The sequence below is a fragment of the Zingiber officinale genome, chromosome 4B (genome assembly GCF_018446385.1).
Source record: "Zingiber officinale cultivar Zhangliang chromosome 4B, Zo_v1.1, whole genome shotgun sequence".
NCBI lineage: Eukaryota > Viridiplantae > Streptophyta > Magnoliopsida > Zingiberales > Zingiberaceae > Zingiber > Zingiber officinale.
In genome coordinates, this window is record NC_055993.1 from 34,156,556 (window position 1) to 34,164,746 (window position 8,191).

Here is an 8,191-nt window from a genome sequence, read left to right on the forward strand (position 1 = left end):
GAAATCTGACAACTCCTTCTGTAGTGGCAGGGCTAATGATGACAAGGACATCAAGAATGCACTGGATTTTCTGCTTAGTGCATCTGCCACTTTATTAGCTTTACCTGGGTGGATCACTTTCTTTCACTTCCAACTGATGATACCCAGAGCACAGGTCTATTTTAGATAACTCTATTACCCTTTTTTAGCTGATCATATAGATCATCTATTCTGGAATGAGGGTACTTGTCCCTAACTGCTACTTTGCTCGGCGCTCTAAAATATATGCACATTAGCATAGATCCGTCTTTCTTCTTAACGAACAACTCTGGAGTTTCCCGGGGTGAATGACTAGGGCGGATGAAACCCTTGTCAAGTAACTCCTGAAATTGTTCTTATAACTCTTTTAGCCCTGCTAGAGAAATTTGGTACAGAGCTTTTGAAATTGGCTCCACTTCTCTGTTGGGAGGTAATCCAGGTAGCTCTTCTAGAAATACCTCTGGATATTCACAGGCTACCCGAACGTCTTCCTGCTTGGGTCTTTCTTGTTCTTCTGTACTCCAGTTCTGATCACTTGATTGAGGTCTCTATTTCCCCACTGTCTTGTCTTCGATCTTGACTGACTTGTGTTGCATTTGTTGTGCCTTGATGCCGTTCAGATAGTGCTCACTAATGCCCTGCTGACCAGCTCTTCACCAATCTATGGTCGATGAGTTTTACTACTCACATTAGGTGTTATTTCTGGTCTCAGCATTAGGAGCATCAGTCTGACTCGTTCTTTCACTGTACTTACTAACTCTAGGCAAAGGTGAGCTAGCCTGTTAAATCTTTTAACCGCTTCTTCTACTAGCATGTCACCTTGTCTGAATTCCATAAGCTCCTCATACTGTTTATTGATGATCCGTTGACGGAAGAATTCTTCGTAAAACTCTATCTCAAAGTCAACCCAGCTCATCTGGTTGACTGCTCTCTTACTCTTAACTCGCTCCCACTACATATAAGCATCTCCAGATAGGCAAAAAGAGGCACACTTAATGGTATCAACCTTCTCGACTTCTGGTCAGTCAAGAAGCTCCATTGTGCTCTCAAATGTCTTGAACCAAGCCTGGGCATCCTAGGGCTCAGTCGTGCCTGAGAAGCTTTCTGGTTTCAGCTTCATCCACTGGATGAGGTATGCTTCTTGTCTTCTAGGTGTTGTGGTGACTTCCAGGGCAACCGATAGAACTTCATCACCACGGAGTCTCCACATTAATGGTTGGGGGAGTGGGAGGAGCTGGCTTCTGATTGGTCATCTAGTTGACAATCACTTGTTGCTGCTCTACTACTTGTCTCTGGAGTTGGGCAAGAACTTCAGAGAGATTGGGCTCAATTGATCTAAGCTCTTCGTTCACCTGATCTTGGTTCTCAGTACGAACGGTGCGGGGATATCCTCTTCTTAACATCTAGTTATGCAAAGAAAAGGCTTGATATCTTCTCTATCCTTTCTAACTTCTCTATCCTTTCTAAACAAACATATGTATGAATCAAGAAAGGAGATACAGTAACTTCTATCTTACTTAAGCACTCATAAGCAATTACTCAGTACTGCAGTTAATAATAAGGAAAGCAATAAAGAAAGAACTTAAATACTTTCTTACTTGAAGACGGCAAGTGTAACGACCACCCTTCTTACTACTACTACTACTCTCTAAGAGTGACCGTTACTTAACTACTAACTCTACTTAACCAGTACGCTACTTAACTACGAGGAATCCCTACCGAAAAATTTCGGCAGAGTCTCCCCTGTACCGGTGACAATAATCATAAGTACATACATATACAAAGCAATAACATCACCACGCAGTTTATATATAACTAAAAATAAACTATCCTAGCAATAGTAAACAAAAGAACTCCAACAATAGGAAATAACTCAACTACAATGCGGAATAAACTTAACATAGACAAAGGGAAACTACTAAAACAATCTCTATCAATTTAATAACTGAAGGAAAACTCCAAAGAAGGAGTCTTGACAGTTTCCTTAGCAAACTCATAATCTCTCCATGGTCCAGCCATCACACACCTTCATCACCACCACCTTGTCGCCTTCCTTGCTAAATCCTTTCCTTTCCTTTATCTGCAGTAGGAGGAAGTGCAGTCTATAAGCATAAAGCTTAGTGAGCGCTATCTACTCACAAAAACTCGATATGCATGTATATCAATAAAAACATGCTAAAACTGAATGCTATCATGTAAAGCTACTCATGCTCATAAATAGCAAAGGAATCATACTATCCGAAATACTAAACATGTATAGCTAATCATGCTCAAAATCCAATAAAGGAATCATACTAACTGAAATACTAAACATGTATAGCTAATCATGCTCATAGTCCAATAAACTAAACATGTAAAGCTACTAAACATGTAAAGCTACTAAACATGTAAAACTACTAAACATGTAAAGCTACTAAACATGTAAAACTACTAAACATGTAAAGCTACTAAACATGTAAAGCTACTAAACATGTAAAACTACTAAACATGTAAAGCTACTAAACATGCTGAATAATCTAGTAGCAAGAAACAAATAAAACTACTACTGCATGCTTCAAATAACAAGAAACTAAACTTTCTAATTCTAAACATATTTGAAGCTTGTTTCATTTGTTTCAAAACTTATACATTAATACTTCAAAATAATAATCAACTTCTCTTGGGCCCGGCATTGTACCACTTAGCACGCATTCTTAATAAGAATCGAGGTAGCTAATCCCGAAACTACTAAGATACTTCTAGGCCATGTGCCTAGGGGCAACTTGGAGCCCATCCCTTGGAACTTGTGTCCGGTACATGCCATTAAAAAGTAAAATACTTTCTTACTAACTTCTTTATACTTGCCCTTACTTGGCATTTAAGCAAACACCTTGTGTGCACTTTTGATATTAAACACCTTGTGTGTGTTTTTGATCTCAAACTTCTGAAATTGAGATCAAGTTAAAGTCTTGGTCTTTCTTAGCTTATAACTTCTCATATTAGTCCAATAGCAAAAGACTAAAGATAGGAATCATTACTGCTCATGTTAAACTGATACTTTAAAAATCTGCATGCTATACTTACAAAAAATCTGCTTATTAAAGTCTGCATACTATACTTAACAAATCTGAAATCTTTAGGCATGCTACAGCAGAAGTAAATCAAAGAAAGAAAGATCTGCATTCTTTAAAAGGAAAACTGCATACACTTAGAGAGTAGTTGTTCATGCTTGTTAAAGTAGCGAATAAAAACAACTTTGAGCTTACTAATCATGCTATAAAATAGAGCAAAAGAAAGCAACTTTGAACTTACTAATCATGCTATAAAATAGAGCAAAAGAAAGCAACTTTGAACTTCCTAATCATGCTTTAAAATAGAGCAAGGAAAGCAACTTTAAGCTTACTAATCATGCTATAAAATAGAGCAAAAGAATGCAACTTTGAGCTTTCTATACATGCTGTAAAATAGGGCAAAAGAATGCAACTTTGAGCTTTCTAAACATGCTGTAAAATAGGGCAAAATAACTAACTCTGAACTGTTATAACAAGGTTATTCTTGCCCTTAAAACAGTAACAAATAATCTATCCAAACTTACTAGTATACTAAGTTGTGCATGCTCATTAAGTGGCAAGGAAAACTAAACCGTACAGGGCTGTTCATATTCATGGAGGTAGCAAACAAAACAGAACTGCATACTAATAATTAAGGGTTGTTTATGCCCATTTGCACGGCCAAAATAGAAAGTAAACTTGCTGGAATTTATGGCAGCAGGTAGACCTACCCGGATTCAACATTTAAGAGCTAAAGGCATGCTTAAAACACAACCACAGGCTGGAATTAGGACTGTTCGGCTTAACAATGAATTCGAAACAGAAATTCTAGGCAAGAAATGCTCTAATCTACATGGTATAAAGAGCTAATAACATAGGCAGAACTTGCTATTACTTAACTGCATAAGGATATTAATAGCATAAGCAAGAAATGCTACAATCTACCCGCTATAAGGGAACTAATCAGCACAAGACAGCTACATATCAAACTCGATACAGCCAATCTTAACAGAATTGAGCATATGATTCAATACAATAGCAAAATCGAGAATGACATCTCAACAAAGCAAGGAAGAAACCCTAGCATATTCTTCTACTCGGCACAACAAGATCCGGAAGCAAGGAAACGAAACCCGAAAATTCGGAGCAACTCCTACTGCAGGTGAGAAGCAACTCACCTTCGGTTCTTGGACTTACAACCGAAGAAGAGGACTCTAAAGCTTCTAGGGTTCGGAGGATGTGAAGATCTCTGCGATCCCTTCCTATCCGCGTGTTCTCCTTGACGAGGAGACCACGAATCCGTGAACGGCTTCTGAAAAGAAGCCCTTGCCGGCCGCCGGAGGGGAACCCTAGGTCGGCTTCACCTTCCGCCTGATCTGCCGCCGTCGCACGCGAGAGGTGAGGAGAGGAAAAGAAATTTTAGGTTTTCCGAAAATCACTTTAGTCCTCACTTTATAACTAGGGTTATTTTTGGTTCCAACTATAGCTTAAATGGAATTTTTCTCCTTCTTTAATAACAAACAATCGCCAGCACACTTGGTCAGCCCGGCTTTAACCAAATCAGAGATCTTGGCTTCAATTCCTCAGCCGCGCACTTTTATTTCCAATTTATTTTACTGTTCCTAACTACTACTTAAATATATATCGCTCCATATATGATTAACAAATCGAGCGCAGCTCGGTTGGTTGGGCCGGTTTTGCTTGGGCCAGGGGTGCTGGGTTCGAAACCCAGCTTCTACAACCTTTTTTTTTTTTTTTTTTTTAGTTTATTTTTAAAACTTATTCTCCTTGGTAAAAATACCAAACAGACTCCAAAATTTGCATAAAAATACTCTAAAAATTCCTAAAAATCTCTAGAATATTTTAAAAGTATTTCCAAATATTTTTATGGACTTTTTAGATCTTGAAATAGGGAAAATTGGGTCGTTACACGGACTTTCTGCTAGACATCTGCTTCCCGGCCAGTCCAGTCTTTCACCTGGTTCGCGACACCAGGACTTTTCACCTAGGGTTACCACCTCCTAGGACTTTTGTGAGATCTCGGAAAATTTAAATAAATAGGGTTATTTCAGAAATAGCCTTATAATATTTTTCCGGAATTTTAGAAATTTTCTGGGAATTTTTCGGAGCTCGTACGACGAGTTTTGGAGGGATTAATTTTGGGTACGGGTTAAGCCGGTTTGGGATACCCATTTAAAAGAGGAAATGTTTTAATCATAAATTAAATTTCTTTTCCTTTTTAATTCCCTAAACCTATCGCCGAACCCGAGCCCCTCTTCTCCCCCGACTCCGGCCTCTTTTCTGTCCTCTTCCTCTTGCGGACAAGCGACGGCGACGGGACCAGCTCCGGCGATTCCTCTGCCGGCACCGACGCCTGGTAAGCCCAGATCCATCCGAGACCTTTCTCATCCTAGCTTCGATCTCTTCTCCTCGCCACTGGTTCTTTCACGGGGATGAGCCGACGCCACTGATCGAGCGAGATCCACCCGATCGCCGGCGAGGGTTTGCTTCCGGAGGTTTGAGAGTATGGCTAGTTTCACCTGAGCCCTTCCTCCTTGTGCAACCGTGCCCTAAATCCCTTCCATCGGCTCCGATCAGTCGTCGCAGCGTCGACAAGCCGTGCCCTAGCTACGATCCTGAGGCAAGGATCGTTTCCTTGCTGGCAGTTCTTGGTCTTCTTCGTATTGACCTCACGGGGTCAGATCTTGATCCTCTTCCTTGAGGATGATTTAGGTCACGGATTGGGCCATTTCTGTTGGAGACAGCCGATTGGGGTAAGGTAGGTTGTAATTTTGGTTGGTGTTTGGATTAATGATCTGTGCTTGATTCCTTCTTGGTCTGGTTGATCCAGTAGGTTGATCTTCTGTGGTATTCTTGATTCAGCACCCTTTGCTCCGGCAGCTACCTTCCTGAGAGCTATACTTCTTAGGGTGGATCAACAGAAGGGAGGGCTAAGTGTGAGGTATGGTGTAATTTGATTGTTCTAGATGGATAATCATGTGTAGGGATTGTGATACATGTTCTAGAGGAACTAGTTTTGATTGGAGGTGAAGTAGTGTTCTGTGGTAACCTTGTCCAGCAAATCACCTTGTCTTTCCAGCCAGCTCAGTTGGTTTCCAGCAGCTCATTTCGTTCCAGCAGTGGCTGTAAATTTAGGTGAGGATTAGGTATGTTTTGGTACATGATTAGTTGTAGATCATGTATTGAAATTGGATATTTGTTTGATGATCTTGTTCTAGATGAATTTGATTCATGTATTGAATTAGAAATGCATTGGATTAATCCATGATTAGTTAGTGCATGTGTGTAGATTTAATTGTGTAGAAGAAATCTAATGAAATGGTTAGGGTTAGGGTAATTAACCCTAATCAACCGTTGGATTTCTAATCTAATTGGTGATTAGGGATTAGGTAACTAATCCTAATCGACCATTAGATTTAAATTGGTAAGTTGAGATTGTAGATTAGGGTTTTACCCTAATTTAGTGTTAGAGATTTTATTTAGCTATTCATGTGGATTTAGCTAAATAAAATATATATGTTGTTTGACGCAGGAGTCTGATTTGAAACAGGCGTCTCGACGTTGACTTCGGATTTGGATTGTACCTTCTATTTGAGGCGGGTACCCTTTGACTTATCTTTGGATACTGTCTTATGATATGTATAGTTTATATATAATTACTAGTGATAGATGGTAGATTTATTTCTTCCCTGTCTTAGCTTAGTTGATACCTATCACATGCTTCTACTGTTAGATGCTTTACATTAGTCTGGTTTACTTTTATCTCTTGCCATGTGTATATGTGTTTGTGGTTATGGTTACTTATAGTGCTTATCTACCCATGATTAGATGCTGGAGATACTTGTTATATATTGTTGGGTTCATGTTGTTTATATCTCTGTTATATATCTGCGTTTACCTTTTTGGCACCTACGTATATGGAGGAGGATACGTTCAGGTATGACATTCTGTAGCCGCATGCACCATACCGCATGATTGCATGCTGGGCGATTGACGACTCCATTATTGTTGAGCTCGTCGGCCGGCTACATGAGGGCCTGCACACAACGTGTCTACTGCATGGGTAGTGGCACTCAGGGTGTGTATGGCGGGTTGCTCGGTGGTGCACCGGTGCTCATGGGTAACGACACGTGGGTTGCGGTAGGATCCCTCCCGTCGTCAGCGTCTGGGAGTCGAGAGCATCAAGGCTCCCTCACTATGTTTGAGGTAGGAGGATAGGTGTACTCCGACAAGTCCCGTCCACTCGGTCACTCTTGAGGAGCAGTGGCGAGTGCAGGTGTCAGCCCTACCCACTCGGCCTCACCATTGTGTGTGAGATGGCTGACTGGCAGTGACCATGTCATATCGCATCATACTCACCATCGCGTGTGATATGGTTGATGGCATCAGGGGTGACACATGTCATGTTTGCACCATATACATAGATTGCATTTATTGTCTGTGATTGCTGCATTTTGGATGCTGCATTTGGTAGGTTGCATATGTTTGACATGCATATAGGTGACATTTTGTATCTGCTCCGATGACCCTTATATTCCGATAGGAGGTCCTGGTTAGTACAGTTTTCTTCAGTCTTTTCAGTTTGCATTTCCTAGTTTTGTTTACTGTACCACATGTTATTACTGGTGGTATATATATATTATGCATGTCTATTGGTTTACGCCGAGTTCTTGAACTCACCCGTTGTTATTATTATTGTTCGAGGCACTCGGAGAGATTCCGTTCGCTTCTCCTGTCGAGGATTTCTAGATATCGTTTTTTGTATTCGCTTTTATACGTATACTTGTATTGTGGGTTTGTATTGTGGACTTTATGTCGAACCTTTGGGTTTGCTGCTTTTGTTTTCCGCTGCAGATTTTCACACTACTTCGTGGATTTGTTTTCTTCGTTGTAGTGGAGTAGGATGTGTACGTATATCTTCGTTGGTTTTATATCGTTCTTCCCTATTAAACTGCGTGGATTGATTATATGTTGAGCTGTGTGGAATATTGATATAAACTGCGTGGTTGTTTCTTATTTGTATTGTATTGTTCCGGCCGAGTGTGACCGAGGTATAGATATATGTATACTGAGATTCATATTGTCACCCGTACAGGGGAGATGTTGCCGAAATTTCTTCGGCC

The 8,191-nt window shown here is 40.4% G+C and overlaps 1 long non-coding RNA gene across 1 annotated transcript; it reads left to right on the top strand.

Annotated features, from left to right (window-relative positions):
• The first annotated feature begins 5,294 nt into the window (after positions 1-5,294).
• Positions 5,295-6,655, top strand: LOC121977489. Its single transcript, XR_006110869.1, has 4 exons — positions 5,295-5,826; positions 5,899-6,009; positions 6,127-6,203; positions 6,601-6,655. It is a non-coding gene; the product is annotated as an uncharacterized LOC121977489 (long non-coding RNA).
• Positions 6,656-8,191: the final 1,536 nt, after the last annotated feature.